The sequence below is a fragment of the Pleurodeles waltl genome, chromosome 4_2 (assembly GCF_031143425.1).
Source record: "Pleurodeles waltl isolate 20211129_DDA chromosome 4_2, aPleWal1.hap1.20221129, whole genome shotgun sequence".
Classification (NCBI taxonomy): Eukaryota; Metazoa; Chordata; class Amphibia; order Caudata; family Salamandridae; genus Pleurodeles; species Pleurodeles waltl.
This window is the reverse complement of record NC_090443.1, coordinates 1,031,981,584-1,032,004,333: the sequence shown is the minus strand read 5'-3', so window position 1 is coordinate 1,032,004,333 and position 22,750 is coordinate 1,031,981,584.

Here is a 22,750-nt window from a genome sequence, read left to right as displayed (position 1 = left end):
TCAGTGGCAAACCAAACTACCTTTGGTTGGGACCCCTTTTGAGAGGATAGGAATGGACATTGCTGGTCCCCCAGAACCTCCAGCTGCTTATAGATGTTTTAAACCCTACCATGGCAGGGCTGACATGGCTATGCTGATGATGACAGATAGTTTGGAAGAAGAAAGTGAACCTCTGCCAGATCTTCTGCCAAGGAATTCCAAAGATGGCTCAGTGGATGAAGTAGTGCTCTATAACTCGCGCCATGCACAGTTTTTTCCTCAATAACTTTACTCCAAATGTTGCTGTTATATTATCAATGATGTCATAGAAGATGTCATGGGTGATGTAATATAACTGCTGAATTCCTATGGCTTTGTGTGTGTAAATTCTGAACCTAACAATAACGTCCCTCTAAGGCTAACCTTTGTTCTTTTTTAGTGAATTTCTAAGTTTTTTAAAATTCTATTTCCTCAATATAACGTCCCTGTAACCTTTGTTTTTTTCACAAGTTCTATGTTTTTTTAACATAAAGTAATATTTAATTATCATGTGTTAATCCAACCGCTATTCTGGAGTGTGGCCAGGCCCTGAAGCCAACCCCCTGAATGCAGTCAACTCCAAGCCGTGGGTCTGTGAGTGGCTGTGTGGGTCTGTATCTGGGTGTGGTAGTGGTTTTGTGGGTCTGTGAGTGGGTGTATCAATATGTGAGTGATTATGTGGCTGTGTGGATGTGTGAGTGGGTTTGTGAGTCATTTTGTGGATGTGTGAGTGAGTGCATTAGTGGATGTGTGAGTGGCTGTGTGTGTATGTCCATGGGTGTGTGAGTGCTGGTGTGGGCATGTAAGTGAGTTTGTGAGTGGCTGTATGGGTGTGTGAGCGGGTGTATTAGTGGTAATGTGGGGGTGTAAAAGAGTGTGAAAGTGGGTCTGTGAGCATGTGTATTTTTTTCTATTGGGGCTGGATCTGCAGATCTGTCGCAAGTTCACATGGAGGGGGCGCGCTGAGCACAACCATAAATCCGCACACATGGATAAAATAATTGGGGGGCAATTTCTTGCCCATTAGAGGTGCCTCGGCGACCTCTCTATCACACCAATGGGGTCAGGGTACCTCTACCCTGGCCCCTTCAATCACTGTGGACTTTCATTTTGAGGCACCAGGACAATGTCCTGATAGATAAAATGGCGGCTACAACTTTCCTGTCAGGTTGCGGCCAGTCAATCATGACATTGCTGTTGGTGCATGGATCCACAAATCCACCATGGTGGATCCATGTTGGATCCGCATCCCTAGATATCTACACTTCCTTTTCCTTTAATAACTCCAAAAGTACTGAATGGTTTTGCACCAAATTATAGAAAGCACTCTTTCTGGACTAAGATCTAGCTTTCTACCAAATTTGGTGTAATTTCGTTCAGCGGTTTGGGCTGTAGTCGTGTTCAAAATCCCTACGGGAAAATGCATTTTGGAACCCCCCTTTTTCTCGGCTCTGGCTTGATGAATCACTGCAATCCAGGCAGCAGTTGATATGAGTGGCAAACTAGTTTTGAATTTTTCCTGGAGATTCGTCAAACGGCACCAAAGTTATTAGCAAAAAAAAAAAATGCTTTGTCTATGGTAAGTAGGTCCTAACTACACACACACACTTAATGTTTAATCTTTCATTAATTGTTGCCTTTTTAGTACAGCATGTCTACTATTTCAAAGGCAACAGCTTCTTTCCCATCATCAGAGCTGAAAAGTAATGTGATATCACTTCCTGTGATGTCACAGCTGCTGAACATTTGGATGATGTCACTTCTGCTACATCTGGAATTTTGGTGAACCAACATGAATGCTATGGTACAAATGGCTGAAAGTATTGTAAAAAAGCTTATGACACAGCCAGTGTTGTCCACGTTATGCAACTTTTTTTTTAGTTATGCTGCACTGAAGCTGATGCTGCTGTGTAATATGGCTAAAAACATTGCCAAAGCAAATAGATCTCGCATAGGGGAGACGTTTTGGCTTTGCCAAAGCTTGGTATGGAATGCCATATGGTAAGTTATAAGAAATCATACAGTGTTTACAACAGCTGAAGTGCTAATGCTATAGAATGGAGAATACCCTTGCCAAGCTGTTACCGTGTCCAGGCTCAGAAGCATTTTGTGACCATACCAAAAATGTCAAATGTGCCATATAAATGCACTGAATGTAATATGAGTTGTAGGTAGACAGAAAAGTCCAATAGGTTACAGCTTTTATTACAGTGTTGCTTTAGACTATGTGTTACTTTGGGTGCAATGGTTACAAAAGAATAAAAAAAACACTCTGACCGCTTGTTTAGTAGTAAAATATAGCAATTATCGTTTTTCAGTGGGTTTCCTAGTGCTTTGACCCCTGTGCTACTGCACCTACTGCATCATTCAAATCGTGGCCCCCTAGTGCCTGCAAGGTAACTGCATTTGTGATTGCTTGTTTAGTGGTAGCTTATAGCAATGATCTGTGTTCAGTGGTTTCCTTGAGCTCCTGGCCCGTGCCACTGCACATTCTGCACCATTCAAATTGTGTCCCTTTGTGCCTGCAAGGTAACTGTGCTTGTGACTGCTTGTTCAGTGGTAACATATAGCAAGGTAACTGCAGTTTTGACAGCTTGCTTAGTGGTAACGTACCAATAATTGGTGTTTGATGGGTTTCCTAGAGCTTTTGGTCCTCATGTTACTGCATCTGCTGCACCATCGAAATCATGGCCCTAGTGCCTGCCAGGTGCGCCTGTGACTGTTTGTTCAGTAGTAACATATAGCAATAATCGATTCTCAGTGGGCTTCCTAGAGCTTTTGACCCCTGTGCCACTGCACCTGCTGCACCATCTAAATAGTGGCCCTAGACCCTACAAGGTAACTGCATTTGTGGCTGCTTATTCAGTGGCAACATGTAGCGATAGTTGGTGCTTGGTGGGATTCCTAGAGCTTTTGGCCCCTGTGCCACTGCTCCTGCTGCACCATCCAAATCATGTTCCTAGTGCCTGCAAGTTAACTGCACTTGTGACTGCTTGATTAGTGGCAACACATTGTAATAACTTGTGCTTAGTGGGTTACCCAGAACTTTTGGCCCTGTGCCCCAGCACTTTCTGCACCATCCAAATCATGGCCCCTATTGCCTGCAAGTTAACTGCGCTTGAGACCGCTTGTTCAGTAGTAAAATTTAGCAGTAATTGGTGCTCAGTGGGTTTCCTAGAGCTTTCGGCACCCGTTCCACCCCACCTGATGCACCTTCCAAATTGTGGCTCTTGGGCCTGCAAGGAAACTGCAATTGTGACAGTTTGTTCAGTGGCAGCATATTCAAGTACTTCAAAAACAATGGTTCACTGAGGACTCATTTTGCCAAAGTGTCCCCTTTTCATACCTTAAATAGTTGGACAACATACTGTCAATCACTAGTGACAGATGAGAAACTAGCTTCTCATTTCGATTTTTTTTTTTACTATATCTTGAATACTGAAATTGTTAGAAACAGATATTTACATATTGTCATACGTGTAGTGTACAGTGCCCCCCCCCCGTTTACACAAGACAAATAACAGTAACAGTGATTCTACAAGTTGGATGAACATAAAGACAACCAAAAACACATAGGGCCATATTTATACTTTTTGACGCAAAACTGCGCTAACGCAGTTTTGCGTCAAAAAAATTAGCGCCGGCTAACGCCATTCTGAAGCACCATGCGGGCGCCGTATTTAATCAATGACATTAGCCGGCGTTAGCCGCCGGCGCAGCCTGGTGTGCGTGGAAAAAAACGACGTACACCAGGCAGCGCCGGCGTAGGGGGATATGGGGCTTGGGCGTCAAAAAATGGGGCAAGTCAGGCTGAGGCAAATTTTTCGCCTCAACCCGATTTGCGCCATTTTTTCCGACTCCCAACCCCCATAGAAATGACTCCTGTCTTAGCAAAGACAGGAGTCATGCCCCTTTGCCCAATGGCCATGCCCAGGGGACTTCTGTCCCCTGGGCATGGTCATTGGGCATAGTGGCATGTAGGGGGGCACAAATCAGGCCCCCCTATGCCACAAAAAAAAAAAAAAAAATGACTTACCTGAACTTACCTTAATGTCCCTGGGATGGGTCCCTCCAGCCTTGGGTGTCCTCCTGGGGTGGGCAAGGGTGACAGGGGGTGTCCCTGGGGGCATGGGACGGCACCTCTGGGCTCCTTCCGAGCCCACAGGTCCCTTAACGCCTGCCTTTTCCAGGCGCAAAAAAACGGCGCAAAAGCGGCCGTAAGTCATTTATTTTGACCCGCCCACTCCCGGGCGTGAATTTTGCCCGGGAGTGTAAATACGGCGCACATGCCTCGGAGTCAATTTTTTAGACGTGAACGCCTACCTTGCATATCATTAACGCAAAGTAGGTGTCCACGCTAAAAAATGACGCAAACTCCATGGACTTTGGCGCTAGACGCGTCTAACGCCAAAGTATAAATATGGAGTTAGTTTTGCGTCGGAATTGCGTCAAAAAAAACGACGCAATTCCGGCGCAAACGGAGTATAAATATGCCCCATAATTTTATATGGCTGTGTATCCTATTCAATTTGTAACCACAGCAACATTTTTGTGTTTAGCAAGAAAGTCTGTTTGTAGCAATGCTGATGAGGTTTCAACCTCTTATCTAAAATGGGAGGTCGTTGTCAGGACGCTATTGACTTTACAGACACCTTCCTTAAGTCAGATACGGGAAATATTAATCCACCTGGAGTATAGCCCAAGGAGGCTAGTGTTGAGCAGTCAGAGCAGTTACTCATGCAATCATTATATTAATCTTTTGGTGTATCAGTTAAGCTAACTACATGCTGCAGACAAACCTGTAAAGAAAATTAAGGTTGACGTGCGAGGAAGGTGCCTGTGTGGATTATACAAATGAGGATGGTACTTGCATTACTAATGTAAGGAATGTGACCTGTTGGTAATAGAAGAACAACAATTACTCTATATAGAGTGGATTGGAGAATTATGTTTGGATAATTCTGTTTATGCAAAGTGGCATGGGCAAGTTGAGCAGCTTAATTCTTTGCACTCCAGTGTAGGTGCGCATCGTCAAAACTGCATCTGTTAGGAGATAAAGATGGCTGTTTGGGTCACTTCCACTAAAATGAGGCAGCTTGTATGCAGAAGGGAAGCCCTTTTGAGGAGCTAGATACTACATGACAGGTCAGCACCAAGTGTGTCAAGGCATGTGAATATTCTGAGATTCTCATTTATAAATGCACATTAATAAAATACCTTAAAATAAAGTCAATATTTTCAAGTCCTAAACATGAAAAAATACTTTATGCTTAGAGTGCTCAAGCATTAAAGGTATTCTGTCTCGCTGGTAAAGCTTATTGCCATTAGCGATTTTAAAATAAGTAAACAGAAGAGATTTAATGCTCTATATAGATGGCCACACCCAGAAAATACATAAATAATTATGATGTTTGATACAAGTTTACATAGACAAATGTGATAGACCAAACATCATTTGTTCAGGTCCATCAGTAAGGTCAAGTTTTTTTCACAGATGTGGATAAAGGTAAGAGACAAACAAGGTAAAAGAAGAAGAAAGGCAGTGAGTATGAAACCATAGTAGGGCAATGTGAGCGAAACAAAAAATCCTTGTCTTGAAGAGACAAAATCTAGTGGCATTGCCTTATTTGTTTCTCCAGTGGCATGCATATGGAACTATGTCTTAACGCACACCTCAGTGGTAATGATCTTTTATAAGGTCTGAGTTACTAGTCGCCAATAATGTTATACTGTTCTACCAGTGTTGAGTAGTGCTTCAATCAGTTTACTTTGCAAGAAGAATTTGTGTTCTGTCTTTAGTGAGATCTCTTGAAGGTTTTCTCCTCTTTGTGGTTTCTTCACCAGCTCGACCGCTTGCTATTGCATGTCTTCATGTAAATGAGGTCACAGGGATACTATTGGGGTCATTATGACCCCAGCGGATGGCATTAATATGGAGGAAAGTACTGCCAATAGGCTGGCGGTACCTTCCACCATATTCAGTCTCCAGCCCGGCGGCCGTCACTTGCCCCCCTGCGGGATTATGACCTCGCCTACCGCCATGTTTTTCGTGGCAACTTTACCACCACAAAAACCATGGCGGTAGGCACTATCAGTGACAGGGAATCCCTTCCCTGTCACTGATAAGGGTTTTCCCGCCCCCTCTCTCTCCCCAGATTCCTCACCCCCTTCTTCCTCTCCAGATCCCCCCCACTACATACACGCACCTTCATTCACACATGCACACACATACACACACTCATTCCCACATTCATCCACGCATGCATACATCCATTCACACACACATCCACACACACTGACATACATACAAGCACACATGCATTCACACAACACAACATACATGCACTCACACATCCATACATGCACACACATACAACATGCAACACACACCCGCATACATGCACACACAGACATACACACACCCCCCCCACACACACACACAGCACCCCCCACCCCCTCCCCTGTCTGAGCACCCAACTTACCTGTTGTCAGGGGGTCTTCCGGCAGGAGACGGTATGGGGCACTGCTGCCAGCACCAGCGTCCGCCAGCATAACATGATACGGTCTGCGGCGGTCTACTGGTGTGGCGCTTCTGCTGGCCACGGCAAGGCCACAGCCGGATTTCCGCCATCCTTCTGGCAGAAATCAGGCTGTGGTCATAATAGGGCAGATGGCTGGTAGCCGCGGCAACGGTCTTTTGTCGGCCGTCGCCTCAGGGGTAGACGTTTTTTGCCACCGGGGTCGTAATGTGCCCCTACGTGTTTTAGATTACATTAGTTTAATTAGTAAAATTACAATTGGAAAAAAGTTTAAATCTTGTTTTGCGCTGATGTAGGTGAAGGTCTTTATGTTACATTTGTACAGAATGCCAAGGTAGCAGTCCTAATTTGCTGGAGAGGTGTTTTTAAAAAATCTTTCTGTACACTCGCATGTGGCCCTTGACATCCTGTTCATGCCTGTAGGCGAACATACGGAGATCTAAGGCAAGGTTTAGAGTGTTCCAATTTTTTTAAATGATTTTCACAACTTTATTAGTGTCGCACACACCAATTTCTTTTATATTTTCTTAGGTTTTGGAAGCAATATGTCGTCTCTTTTTGCAAACCAAGCCCTTTTAATTTCTGCTTTGACTATCTTGCATGGGTATTTTTCTAGGTGTTGCCTTAACATTTTTTCCTCAGCGAAAATGGTCCTTCTTGAAGGTGCAGTTACTCCTGAGTCTCAGAAATTGGCTGAATGATAGGCCACCTCTCAGTACTCCTGGTGGAAACACTGGTATTGTAGAAGTGTATTCTTGTCTGAAGTTGTTCTTCAGAGTGCAATACTTACCTGGTCCTCCATAGACCTTATAGCAGGGGTCTTAAAACTGGGGGGGCGGACGTCCTTGGGGAGCCTCAAGTGATCCCGGGGTGGGGGAGGGCGCCAGGATCTGGCCAAAAGAAGCATTATGCAGATAACAGTGCTTTGTTCTCAGCAGAAAATAATGTATTGCATTTTTAAAACGTTAACATAACTTACAGAACTTAAGTGCAATGTTTAAATAAGTCTAGACATATTTAAACTTTGCAAATTTACTAGAATAATTTTAGACAATTCTGAGGGGGCACGATTTATTTTTCCACTGGGGGGGAGTGCAGCATTAAAACGTTTGAAACCCACTGCTTTATAGTGAAATCAAGAAAGAGAATACCTTGCTTAGTACAATTAGGTGTGAAAAGCAGGCTTTTCTGAATAGGACCAAATTGGTTCACAAACAGTCTTAGAGCATCCGCAGGACATTTCCAGATGTAAACGTTGTTGCCTATGTATCTATTCTATGATATGATGTAATTAAGGTAAGGATTTTGAGTGGAAAAGGCAAATTGCTTTTCAAAATTGTCTACAACCAGGTAACTAAAATCTGGAGCAAAAATCGCTCCCATGGAAGTACTCATGCATGGTTTGTAGTAATGTCCATCAAAATGGACGCAGCTCCCAGCGACTGCTATGTCTGTCAGTGACATAATGAAATCTGTTGGTATTTGGGTGGGGAATGGTTTGGTGTTTAAAATGTCTTCAATAACTTTCATTCCTTCAATATGTGGAACATTAGTATATAAGGATATAAGGATTCAATATCTATTATTACTAATAGTTCAGTGTCAAATTCTAGGAGTGTGATCATGTGCGAGCTGTCCCAGATGTAACTTTCTATTAGGGGTAAAACTCATTTGTACAAACAGTTCTGGACTCCTCTTCCAACCTCCTCCAGGTATCTCTCTGAATGTCCTGGCCAGTGACAGAAGCCAGGTAGTCTCCAAGACCCTTGGAGGCAATGAAAAAAGGTGCACAAAGGCTTCCCTGCAGCATGGAGGGGGTCAGAGCTGAAGAAGGCTCACACCCTTCAGGAACACAAGATGGCGGGTCTTTGGGTTGGTAGGAGCACAAGCCACTGGCTGGAGAGAACCTCATGCCATGGAGCTGACGCAATCCTGCAACAGCTCTCAAAGGCATCCTATCTTCTGTAGGCCTCGGGACCTCACATGTAGAGCGACACTCTTTCTGGAAACCACAGTCCCTCCTCTTCACCATGCTTAATTTGGAGTCCAGGACCCAGGCTTACCACCAGCCTGGAGAAAAGTTGTCAACATCAGAGCAGAGTGCTACCTCTGGAAGTCAGCATTCCCTGCTACTGAAGTGTGCAGCCACACCTTGGTTGCTGAAAAAATGCTTGAATCTTGCACTGGTGAAGGAACCCACCACCTATAGTCCTGTCTGGCTAATGGGATCTTTTGTTGCCTTTGTGTCTTGGAATACTTCTAGAGTCCTAGAATGGCACAAACAGGGGCTGAGCTCAGTATGATGATCTGTATCTTCTCCTAGGATGGTCCTAACTAGTCTGGGTACAATGTGTAGACCTGGGGCTAGACTCTGTATAGAAGCAAAGGGAGACGAACTGAGAACTGTCTGACAGGTGCAGTGAAGCATCTTCAAATGCCTGGTGGGCAAACACCCTCCCAACCCCCGGAAGAACTGTACTAGGGGCAGGAGGGTGGTCTGAGATGGACCGCAGGCAGGCTTGTACCAAACCCTTCACCATCTTGGATGCGGTACACACGCTCGGGCAGACATGCACACAGACCTTGCACTCACCTGCAGCTTGTGCAGGCATCTACATTCGCTCTTCATAAATTTCACAAGCAGGCTGGGGATAAAGGAGCCTGGTTAGCAAAGACTGTGTGAGCATTTTACATTGGGATGCCAGTAAGCATCGTCCCTGAAGGGCACTGGTAAAAAAAGACCTGCCCTTCACTACAATCACGCTGCGAGCATTGTAAGTGTCTCATCATCTGGGTTGAGAATTCAGTAGCCGCTGTCTACATGAGGGGTGTAATTCAAAGCAAATCATGATTTTCATTAGATGAAATAACAAAACAACACTTTGTGTAACGTAAACCCAATCCAAAGTATTTGTTAAGCGAGGCCTCTGCTCTTGTCTCACATCTTGGATGCTGCCCAACTTAGCCCGTGCCAGAGCCTTGAACCTTTTCTCCTGTGCATCGCTGGACATGCTCAGACAGGCATTAGGATTTTGATAGGACTAAAAATATCACTTGTTGACACAGAAAGTTTTCTGCCTAGCTCTGGGGACCATGCAGCCCTGTGTTTGTCTTTCTGACTCTATCATTTTTACTCATTGAATTAAAGGATCATGAAATCCCACTAAATGTCTTCCCTTTTTAATGACCTGAGATCCCAGAGCTTGGTTCTGAGTTGGCTATGGCATTGAAATTGTAACCCAAAGTAATGCAAGGCATCCCAATGTGCTGCCTTGCATTACTTTGCGTTAAGGAGGCATTCCATGAGTGGGTGTTCCTGTGAATTCACACATAGGTTTTAACACAAATCAATATCTACAAAGATTTATAGACATGGGTTTGCTCCAAATATTGCGCCTTCCTGGGGCTGGCATAATGGGGAGGAATATTTTTATTTCTTAATTTTTTTCCTCTTTCATGTGTCCTGCATTCTGCGGCACACTTGCAAAGAGAACATTTACTTTCAGCATTGTTTCTGTGTAGGAAAGGACTTCTTCCTGCACAAAAGCTATGCTTAGCACAACACAGACACCTCTGCACTGAGGCGCAGGGGTGTCTTCTTTAGCTCATGGCGGAATAAAGTGCGGCAGAGCAGGGAGAAAAAGAACGGCACCTCTGTAGATCTGGAGCTGCTCTGCTCTCTCCCGTTTGCAAAAACAGTGCAGCAACTTCACTTGCTGAGCTGCATGGTCTATTTGTAAATATGGGCCAGAGTGTGTAAGCCACTTTGGTGCAGTAATTTAGGATGCTTGGCATTTTGCAAAGGGAGTGCGTCCATAAGTCGTCTGCTACTAATCATTGGCCATTGATTTATAGAACCTGACTGATTATTATTTTGTTTTCTTTTTTTTGTCCTCATGCACCTCAAACCTCCAGTCGTAACTCCATACCGCATCCTTCTCGCTTTCCGAAAGATACAGAGGCGGCCTAAGACAGAGGGACCAAATCTCACTCACGCAGCCTTCGCTAGAGGTGCCCTCCACGGCTGACGAGTGGAAGGACAGGTATTTTAATCATTGGACTTCATCTTCAACTTTAACCCACTCCGATCCTCACCAAGCACTCCAAAATCTCTGGGTTCTGAATTGTCCCCCCACACTTCAATAGGGGGGCCCATAGCTTTTCCTTTTTCTGCCTCTGCTCAGGGCCATCCGCCTTTATATCTAATTTTGCCGTGTAAAAAAGGCGTTGAGCCAGTCCCTGTATGTAGGAGGGGATGCTGCGACCCATTAAAAAAAAAATCTCCCTTCTTGCCAGAAGGATGGAATAGAACAAGCTTTTCTTTTCTTTAGTCCACCCTAGAGGATTAGCGGCTTCCCAAAAATAATAAGGGGGAGACTTACCAAAATCGCCGTCCCCAATATCTCCAAGAGCGTTTCACACACCTCAGCCCAGAAGGAGTCAATAGTCTAACACTCCATAACATGTGGATATCAGTTGCATTTGGCGCTCCACATTTAGCACAACTTAGCACTCCCCCTGTCTTCATTTTGGTGAACTTTGCCAGGGAGATATAGGCTCTATGTATTGAGTACAGATGATTTTTCCTCAATGCAGCAGATTTTACTACATCAAACAAGGTTTTCATTGATTCTTGCCACCACTTCAGGAACCCACAAGGCTACAACTCCCGAGGTGACTTCGTCTTGCAACATTATTTTCTCCTGTTCCAAGGGATCTTCAGGCTCCGAGTAGCCCTAGACCCCAGCACTTCATCCTTTGAAGGTCAGTCTCCCCTCTGCTGTTCCAGCGAAGTGGGAATCTTCTGCTGGTATGCTGATTGGGCCTCACTGCAACTTACTGTGCATGCTGTCACTGGGTTGCCTGTGGGGGCTGCAACTGCTTCTGTTGACTCTCCCGACTGCTGAGGGCCAGCCTGGACTCCCCTCCAAGGGTCGAGTCCCCTGGACCTTGCTGGTCCTATTCAGACTTGCAGTTCTTCTTTTGTCTCCTCTTGCATTAGCCAAGGCTTCTTGGTGGTTCTCCTACACCACTGGCCATCTGCAACTTGGAGACCGACATGGGACACCATCTGCCCCACTCCAAGGACTACTCTGCAGCTCCTGGACTCCACAGCTAGTCTTCTTCCCCCGTTGACTTGGATCTTCATCCACAGAAGGGTAGGTAGTGGCTCCTGTCCCAACTGGACACTCAATCATGGAGTGAACTCTGTCCCCTTCTTTTGCAGGTCCTGTTTTTTCCAGAATCCACCTTTGGTTTCCTCTGATCTGGTCCTGTTCTTGCACAATCCCTTTTCTAAGTCTTCTTGTTAGTCCTTCGGAAAACCCAGTACTTACGTCTGCTCTCCTGGTCGCTGGGGGTCACTAATGTACTCACCTCTTGGAGTCCCGAGTTTTCCCAACTCCCCTCTAACTACTCCATACCTTTGGGTGGGGGGACTTCACTTCGCATTCCACTATTTTAGTATATGGTTTGACCCTCCCCTAGGACCCTAGCTATTTTCTACAATTCTTGCCAATGCTTGTTGTTTTCTATGCTAATTTCTGATTGCTATTGTGTGAGTGTGTGTGTATATATATATATATATATATATATATATATATATATATATATAGTGTATACTTACTTCAAGTTAGGGGGACTGGCTATAAGTAATCTAGTGTAGTGTTACTATAATAAAGTACCTTTATTTTTGTAACACTGCGTGGTTCCTTTCATGTGTGTAAGTGCTGTGTGACTATAGCTCTATTGCATAAGCTTTGCATGTCTCCTAGATAAGTCTTGGCTGCTCATCCCCAGCTATCTCTAGAGAGCCCTGGCTTCTTAGACACTACCTACACCTCACTAATAGGAGATACCTGGACCTGGTATAAGGTGCCATCACCACAGGTGCCCACCACACACCAGGCCCGCTTCCTGAACAACGCATGAAAGGATTTTACAACCAGTCTCATGTAGGGTCTGAGTAATCTCAACAAAAAACAAACCTGAGGAATCCTGTTCAGATGATCCTGCCTGACTGCTGCATTCCTTGAATTTGTCAATTCACTCGAAAGACAAATCTAATCGGACAAATGTCTTTTAAGTCTATTTCTTGATCTTCAGGAAGAAACTTAAAACCTGGCTTTTTGGGCTCCAGTTAAGCTCTTCCTGTATCGGTGCAGTCCCTTTTCCGTACTCAGCATCCCAGCACTGGGGCTCCTCGTTAGAAGTAGCCATGCGCTCTGCAAATGGCATAATTATTGCTGGCTTGTTCTCCTGAGTTATTTTCATGGGCTCAAACAGTCTTCCTACTCTGCTTCCTTCGTTGGACTCACAGAAACTCAGCTCTCTTTGTCTATCCATTCTCTGCCTTCATTGTATCTCCCCTGTCTCTCCGCCCACAACTTTTAAATGTTCCTCCTCTCCCTTCTCTTCATCTTTTTCTTTTGTGTGATTCATTCTCTCAACTTCTCACCACATCCTTCCAACTCCTTGCTCATCCGCTCTCGCCCCAGTTAAACATTACTTGTCTCCTTGGAACCTCTGGTTAATGTAGAAACCGCCCTGATCGTTTTTATGGTAATTTTTATAGCTTTAAAAAAAACACAAAACAACTTTCAAACTCAGTGTCGAGTCCAGGATATGTCAAGGGTTTTCATCTGCTTTACTTGTAAGTGTGATTGTTTTTCCACCATCACCCACGTCCTTCAGTTTTGATTCTCCCACTTGAATAGTTTGTCGAGAGCACGGAGTCACCCGTGTGATTCTGCCCCTGGGGTGTTTTCACGCTCAGAGATCACGTGTTTCACTCTCTAGTGCCTGGCTTCACAATCAGCAGAGGGTCCCATTTCCGCCCCCCCCCCCCCCCCCACCTCGCAGCTCAGGTCTAGACCCTACCCCAACCGGATCTAGCAATATGTTATTTGTGCTTTCTGCCAAAAAGGGGTTCATCTAACTACCTGGGTCTCCGGAAAAGTTGACTAGTCCCAGATGTTCCCCGGCCATTTAAAATGGCCATTTAAATGCCTTGGGAACATGTGGAGCTGGTTAAGTAAAGGGAGGCCCAGGTGCTCACACATTCTTACATTAATAAGTCTCCCTTCTGACTGTGGATTTTCTAAGCCTTCCTTTCATGCCACTCACACGGACACAGTGAGTTTAAAGAGTGTCTTCTTGAAAAGTGTTACCTTATGCCTTTATATCGCATTATGTCATGCTAGGGCAAAGCATTTATTAAAGTATTTATAAGGAGTACGACAAACATTTAAATCAGAAAGGTTGTACATAGCATCGATCACCATAGGGGATGAATATTGTATTTACATAGCTGTAGAAACAGCACTTAAGTCTGCGTTGATTGCACCTATACAGGGGATTTATCCCATCCATAGCTAAAGGAACATATAAGGCTTGTAAGGGATACTCTAATAAAATGTTTCCCTCATCTTAAGGCCTGTTTACATATATCTACACAATTACAACTGTCAGCTCTAATCAAAAGGACACCAGACTTGTACAATTTTGTAAAGAGAGCATATTCTTCCAAAATCGCCAGTTATATTACCACTATCGTTTTTGCACTGCTTTGCCCCAGAGCAGCTATTTAAGTAAAGTTAGACACAATGTTTGTCTTTAAGGGCCAAATGTATCAAACGCTTTTGCATTCGCAAACGGTGGGAATCGCAAAATTCGGCCGTTTGCGAATGCAAAAATGCCTATTACAATGTATGAAAGGCATTCGCAGTGCAATTTTAAGGAATCGCAAAAATAGCAATTCCTTAAAATTGCGACCCCATTTAGATTATCGCAATTTGCAAATCTCTAAATAGGAAATCGCAAATAAGGAATCCCTATTTGTGATTTCCAAAGCACATGTATCAAGCATTTGCTGAATGCGAATTGGGCATTTAGGAAATGCAATTATCACCAAATCCAATTTGGTGGTAAGCATGTGCAATTTAAAAAAAATGCATTATAAATGCATTTTTTAAAATGACCAAAGGGCATGTGTGTGCTTCACATGTCCGTAAATATTTTTTTAGGGTGCATCAGACGAGGCCTTAGGCCCTCAGCACCCTGGGGTTTGCATTACCTAATTTGCGAATTCCTAACTGGAATTCGCAAATTGGGAAATGCAAAACCATTCGCACTTATGGGCTTACAGGCCTACAGGGATGAATGGAGTTGCGTTCTCTATTTGCAATTCGGTAATAGCGTTTGCGTATTTTAAGAAATCGCTATTACAAAATCGCAAATGTCATACTTACCATTTTGCATTTCTTAAATAGCTATTTCTTAAAATTCGCTATTTAGGAAATGCAAATCGGATTTTTGAAACATCTGGCCCTAAAAGCTTTCCCCACGGGGAGCAGAGAGTATCAAGGCACTCGTGAGCTCTTGCCACTTACTAGGCTGTGTGATTCTTGCATCTATTCTTTCATCGGTCTTATTATCCTAGATACATTTAAATCAAATTCCATACCCAAGTTTCCAATCTCCCAGGTCCAGTATTCTAACTTACCTTCTACTTTAATACCAATCTTTCAGGTTTTTCAGGACCAGTCTTGAGAGCACCAAACCCACAGCACACTCCAGGACCTTTAAACCATCACTTCAGGGTTACTCCAATTTCTTCTGTCAAATCCACCTCCTCTACACAAGGCAGGATTCTGCGTAGCTGTCCCATCACTAATGTCATAAAATAATACAAATATTTTACTTTTTTAGACTCTCTGAAGTTCCTTATAGTGAAGATTAAACAAGAAGAGCTGAAACACGCTTCAATAATTACAATGTTTGCTGAGAGTTCTCCTTTCCGATTGATCTTAACCTGCACCCACCTGTTAGAATTAAATAAAGGATATTAATCCCTTCAGGTTATCCCACTGGCTTAACTTTAGGGACAGCTGATTTTGTTAATCTTTTAAAGTGCACTCGAAAAGCCCAGGAAGGCACTGCATAAAGGTAGGATTTCTTTCACTGGGGCTCTTGCCTCAAGAATTCATAAAGCTCAACAATTGTATAAAGTGGAATATCCTTTCCTAATCCCGGACTGAAAGTGTCCCAGAATGTTTTAGCCAGCCCGTCCAACTCACGCTGCGGTGGAGGTTTTCCAAATGCCTTAGAATCAGGGCCTCCAAAAGCAACTAATTTATATTCAGTGGGAATCTTTCGGTTACCATTTCAAAACAAGGACCAGGGATAGTGACCCTGTCCAGAGGCATGCAAATCCATATTGTGAGGAACCCTGAAGGGCAAGTTTTAAGATCTGGTCCCTCCTGCCACAGATGGCAACCCATCCTGATCGGACCCTCTGCACCAGCGATGCCCAATCTGAGGCCCGGGGACCCTGGGGGTCTGCAAAGCCTACTCGAGTGTCCACGACTGCTTAAAGAATCAAATATTAACTGATTGACAAAGTGTATATCATTAAAACACCTACATTTACAATTTCAAAACGTTCTGTTAGTATGAAGAAATTTGAAAATGGAGGCTAAAAATGAGTTGGTATCCTCAGACTGATTTGTGGGAGCAGCGCAGGGGCATCATGCAGAATATAGTGTGGCCGATGAGAGGCCTCAGGTACATTTACAAACACCCCAACCCTCCTATTAAAAGTACAGTTTTGATTGTTAATACATTATTTCAGCACTTGTGTGATTGTTTAATGAATGCTTGTTTCTGTGTTTGTGTGTCGTTTAGCAGTTCAAATGATTGAAAACATGCTGAAGCTGGGGGTCCCCGGATTCCAGTAATAACTCAGTGGGGGTCCCCGGATTCCAATAATAACTCAGTGGCGGTCCCCAGAAGTCAAAAAGTTAAGAACGACAACTCTGCAGTTTCTCTATCTTTGTAGTTCTCCATTGTCATCAAGTCCAAACTTCCCAGTACACACATAGGGGGTGATTCCGACCCTGGCGGTAAAATTCGCCAGGGTCGGGGTCCACGGGAGCACCGCCAACAGGCTGGCGGTGCTCCTTTGGGCATTCTGACCGCGGCGGTACAGCCGCGGCCAGAAACGGAAAGTCGGCGGTGTACCGCCGACTTTCCGCTGCCCATGGGAATCCTCCATGGCGGCGCAGCTTGCTGCGCCGCCATGGGGATTCCGACCCCCATACCGCCATCCTGTTCCTGGCGGTTTCGGCCGCCAGGAACAGGATGGCGGTATGGGGTGTCGTGGGGCCCCCGTAAGAGGGCCCCACTTTGAATTTCAGTGTCTGCTTAGCAGACACTGAAATTCGCGACGGGTGCTACTGCACCCGTCGCACCCCTTCCACTCCGCCGGCTCCATTCGGAGCCGGCTTCATCGTGGAAGGGTGTTTCCCACTGGGCTGGCGGGCGGCCTTTTGGCGGTCGCCCGCCAGCCCAGTGGGAAACCCAGAATGACCGCCGCGGTCTTTTGACTGCAGTACGGTCTTCTGGCGGTTCCCGCTAAGGCTGTAATGACCCCCATAGTTTTTATCATTGGATATATTTTGCCAGAGATACCAGGACATACTTTTACGTTTTTGCCTCTTTGTAAGCATTCCCTGTAGTTTGCCGCCATAATACTGGGAATGTCCCGATAGCACTTATTTACCCTATGCAGAGATCTACATACCATAGACTTTACACACGGGCAGGGTGTCTACTGTGCAAATGTTAATGTTTTGAGCATTCCCAAACCTCTAAGGCAAACTTCTCCTTGGAAGGCCCACTTCCCTCCTCTTGAGTGGGACTTGTTACTGCAGATTTATTCGAGCTCCTTTAGCACCACAATCTTCTATTTCCACATGCCCATGCATTGTCAGGTCCCATTTTTAAATTTGCTTTGTGTTGTTGTTTTAATAATTGATATAGGTTCTCTTCTTCTATAGTGATCATCCTACACTTTCCCACAGGAAGCAGCCTAAACCACGACTCCTTAACAACGAGGGTCATTATCCACGAAAGTGAAACAACGCTTTCATGAACAACAACCCTGTTTTCCTCTGCCTTAATCACGCATGTCCGGAACAATGAACATGCATGGTTAAGGCAGAGGAAAACAGACTCCGGATCACAGAGGAAACGGTCAGGTAAGTGGGGCTGGGGTAGTGTTGGGGGGTAGTGTTGGGGGGTAGTTTTAGTTTTTAAGGGCAGGGGTGGGAGTCAGGGTAGTTTGATTTTTAGGGGAAAGTTTGGGTGGTTTTAGGGGCGGTGGCAGGGCTGGATGGTCATGGTAATTTTAGGGGTGGGGTGGGGGGGGTCACGGTAATTTTAGGTTTTAGGGGGCGGGGTGGGGGGTCACGGTAATTTTAGGGGTGGGGGTTGGGGTAATTTTAGGTTTTAGGGGCGGGGTGGGGGGTCGCGGGAGTTTTAGGGGCAGGGTGGGGGTTAGGGTGGTTTTAGGTTTTAGGGGTGGGGTGCGGGGTCGGGGTACTTTTAGGTTTTAGGGGTGGGGGCTTGGGGTAATTTTACGTTTTAGAGGTGGGGTGGGGGTTGCGGTAGTTTTAGGGGCAAGGTGGCGGTTGGGGAAGTTTAGGTTTCAGGGGTGGGGGTTAGGGTAGTTTTAGGTTTTAGGGGCGGGGTGGGGGTTGCAGTAATTTCAAGGGCGGGGTGGGGGTTGGGGTGGTTTTAGGTTTTAGGGGCGGGGTGGGGGTCGCGGTATTTTAGGGCAAGGGCGGGGGGTTGAGGTCATTTTAGGTTTTAGGGGTGGGGTGGGGGTCACAGTAGTTTTAGGGGCGGGGGTGGGGAGTTGGGGTAGTTTAGGTTTTAGGGGCGAGTTGGGGTGGTTTTAGGTTATATGGGCGGGGTGGGGGGCGGGGTACTTTTAGGTTTTAGGGGTGGGGTGGGGGTTGGGGTAATTTTATGGTTTTAGGGGCAGGATTGGGAGGTCACAGTAGTTTTAGGGGGTCGGGGTTGGGGTAGTTTAGGTTTTAGGGGTGGCGTTGGGGTGTTTTTAGATTTTAGGGGTGGGGTGGGTGGGCGTGGGAATTTTAGGGGCGGGGTGGGGGTGGGGGTTGGGGTGGTTTTAGGTTTTAGGGGCAGGAGTGGGGGGTCACAGTAATTTTACGTTTTAGGGGTGGGGTGGGGGGGTCATGGTAATTTTAGGGGTGGGGTACTTTTAGGTTTTAGGGGTGGGGTAGGGGGTCGTGGTAGTTTTAGGGGCGGGGTGGGGGTCGGGTGATTTTAGGGCTGGGTTTGGTGTAATTTTAGGTTTTAGGGGCAGGAGTGGGGGGGTCGCAGTAGTTTTAGGGGCGGGTGGGAGGTTGGGGTAGTTTAGTTATTAGGGGCGGGGTGGTTTTAGGTTTTAGGGGCAGGGTGGGGGGTCGCAGTAGTTTTAGGGGAAGGGGTGGGGGTTGGGGTGGTTTTAGGGGCAGGGGTCGCAGTAATTTTAGGGGCAGAGGTGGGGGGCCAGGGGGTCGCATGATGGAACCATGCATGCCATTCCACGCGTGCCTTTACCAGGAATGCCTTTACAACAAAAATTTGTTGTTAAGGCATTCGTGGTAAAGACATTAGGGGTAACAACGCGGTCGGTGTTCTGACCACGTTCTTCAGGCATGCGTGGTTCCAGCATGCTTTGTTCCGACATACATTCCTTTCCCTATTGTCTATTGAACTGAATCTTAAAACACACCGGATTCAACAAGTTGAGGGGGCCGTAAAGCAGCCTCTCGTCTATTTTGAGTGAATAAAAATGTTATTTACATCCTTATGTACTTATACACTAAATTGAAACATACAATCTGTGGGCCCATTTTTATCACAGAAGCCCCTCTAACCTCTACTATTGTCTGGTGGCAAACATAATACAGGCTGCTTCTCTAACCTTACTAACAGTGTACAGCTACGTCAATATCTTCACCAAGGGTTAAACCAAACGTCTAATTAAAGTTATCACCCTACTCTATACTTCTTAAACTCCCCAGCCTGCTGCCCTGAAATAATAACCTAGTCTACAGCAGACCTCAAAATCCCTAGCAGGGATGGGGTGGGGCGTGGCTGTGCGCTCAGAGATCCCATGGCGGAGGAGATCTGGAATCCTTCCTGGAGGTGAGCTGATGATGTGCTGGAGCGTGGTCTGTGTCTGACTGGGACGCGCGGGTTCTGTCTTCCTCTGCTGGAGACACAGAGTGGAGGGTTTCTCCCTTTGTGGAGCACCTGTGGGCTCCGCCCGCTGGGCCACGCCCCGTCCACCCTCGAGGTAGGTGGGGGAGTTCCCGCCTTTTACCAGGATGATGGATGGACGACTAAGTATTTTTACCCATGATTCTAATTATGTATTGTATGTGCAGATGTGTGTGTATAGTCATGTGTGTGTGTGTATAAATATATATATATATGTGTATGTATGTGTATATGGTGTTTCTGTGCCTGGCATGTTTCTATGAATTTCTGCTCTCTTTTTATCACACTTATCTACTCATCACTCTTATGTCATGTCTCTATCAAACTATCCTCCATTCTCACTCGGACTCATCCCAAATCCCTTCGACCACTTTCATCTCCTAAATATCTCTGCCTAAGCTCATCCCTCCACCCCCACATCTAACTCACCAAACCTCACTCTACCTCTGTGACCTCCCACACAACCCTACTAAAGTCTCCTGCATTCATCTCACCCTGCTAATATGCTCTCCCTAACCCTTCCACATCCTCTTTCCCCTCCGCCCCCCTTTTATTCATCTCAAGCCTTTGGATTGAGTAAATGAAGGATAAACTCCCAATTAACACTTCTGGATTTCTTTCCTCCTCCACCCCTCCATTACTCCAGTCAATCTAACTAACAAACTCTCATATCCGCAACTCAAATTAACTCATAATAATACTAAAACTGTACTCCTTATTAAATTATACTAATCCATCACTAATTCTTGTTTGGGTACCGGAGTAGCGTGCTACTCATCGAAAAGCGCTTCGACGCCTCGTCAGGGGTAGTAAGCGCTATATAAATACGATTACAATACAATACAATACAATACATGTGTGGAGTTAGCCTGGGTGTCTTCCATTTAAAAACTTTAGCCCTCTTAAGTTCAGTGCTGTCAATAAGCCTTTCTCTTGAGACCTCCTCAAAGACTTACCGAAGCAGGGAGTGGGTCCTTTGCACTCATCCTATAACCCTGACCCAAGTGATGTGGTAACAACAATAGTGCTGGAGGGCTAAAGTTCACACCCCTACCGTCTCTGGTGGGCCACCTCCATATGCCTCTTGTCCACCTTCTCCAAGCCTCACATCCAAGTATCCTGGAGGTCAGCCGTGTGTGAAGTAGTACGAAGTGAATTGAGCTTTTGCAAGCTCCATTGGCTTCTGTTGGAAAGGCAAATTAAATTCAAAGCCCTCAGCATGACACATCCTGTTTGATCTTTTGTGACCTTATCTTCCAACCAGAGCACTTCCACTGATCTTAACCTGGCCGTTACTCCTCAGTTTCACAGAAAAAGGGCCGGCGGCCGCTCCTTTCAAGTATTAGCTCTGACCCTCTGGAACAGTTTACTTCTTGAGCAAAAAACATATCCAGAATCACTTTGATTTTAGAAAAATGCTCAAAACTTGGCTCTTCAGCAATTAGGAGGTGCTTTTCCTTAGCTACTTTGATGTAGTACTTTACTCCGGTGGCTAGCGCTGGGAAGCCCCGTTGTTGGAGCAGCTATGTGCTTTATAAGTTTATTTAACATAAAATAACAAGGAGTGCAGATGTGCCTGGGATGCTTAGACACAGAAGCATCTTGTGAGCCACCATGTCTCTGCCCCTAGAACTAGATTTTAACTCTAGCATCCCCTTCAAACCAACAAAGCTCTTTCAAACTTCAGTCTGAGTGTTCACATTTCTTACTTAAATTCAGACACATCTTAGCAGCTTGATTTTTGATTCACTGCAGTATAGCCATCAAGGGCCATATTTATGAGGGAGATGCATCGCTCTTGTACCATGCAAAGTGGTGCATGAATGACGCAACTCCAAAATGCGATTTAGCAAGCCATGTAAGACCACCTGGCACGGCCCTGAGTGGCTTGATAAATCCAGAGTAATGCAACGGAGCAGAAATTGCAACCCTGGGTAGGGGTTCCATAAGCATTGCAGGGGTATTCCTACACAACACGCATGGATTTTGACACATTTCCAGAAAGTGGTAGACCTGGAAATGCACCAAAATGCTACGCCTCCCCAGGTGAAGCACAACAAGGAGAAATATGTTTATTTACCTTCGTTTATTTCCAATTTTGATCGGTGCAGCACAGATAGAAAGAGGAATATGCCTCGGGGATTGATTTTGTGCAGGAAGGTGCCCCTTCCTGGACAAAAAGAATCCTCCTTACAAAGCAAGGTGCATTGTAAGGAGGATTGCACCAAGGGGCAAGGGTGCTTCTATTGGCACTAGGCTGCCAAAAGAAAGCCAGCGCAGGGAAAAGCAAGGAATCTGTTGTATTGAAGGTGACTTGCTGTGCTGAGCTGCATGACTTTCTCATGGCAGTCATGCTTATTTAACTGATTTCTTCATGCATTTTCACATAGCACAGCAAGTCCCCAAGAGAGTTAGGCCCTCATTACAACCCTGGAGGTCGGTGATAAAACGGCAGTAATACCGCCAACAGGCCAGCGGTAGCCAAAATGGAATTATGACCACGCCGGAAACCGCTCAGACAGACAGCCACTTTAACACACCGACCACCACAGCGGTATTAACAAGCACCACGCTGGTAACCGCCAACAGCCAGGCGGAAGACAATGTACCGCCCACACTATTACGACCGGGCCAATCTGCCACCTTTTCCAGGGCAGTACCAACGACATCAAAAGCATGGCAGAAACACTGCACAGAAGTCAAAGGATTCAGGTGTAGAGACTCAGGGAACAACCACAACGCCATGGTGCCCGAGCTGCACATATTTCCGATGCTCGTCTACCTTTTTCTGCATTATGAACATCAACGCCGGCAAAGACGACCACGGTGAGTACTGCCATCTAGCACACAAGGGAGGGGGGTGGAAAAAGAGAGTGACACACACACGCAACACCCCCGCCCCCAGCACCATACACACAACCAGATGCACAAACATTGCATAATCACCCCGTACCCCTCAGAAATAATGCAAGGACAAAATAATTTGAAGAAAGGGAGTGTAATACGATAAAATACTATGAGTAAGTGCATTAAAATACAAATGTATGTACATATTTACAAATGCAGGGACACTGCCCAGTCCTCAATGTCCGTGGGCCATAACACATAGGCCAAGGCCC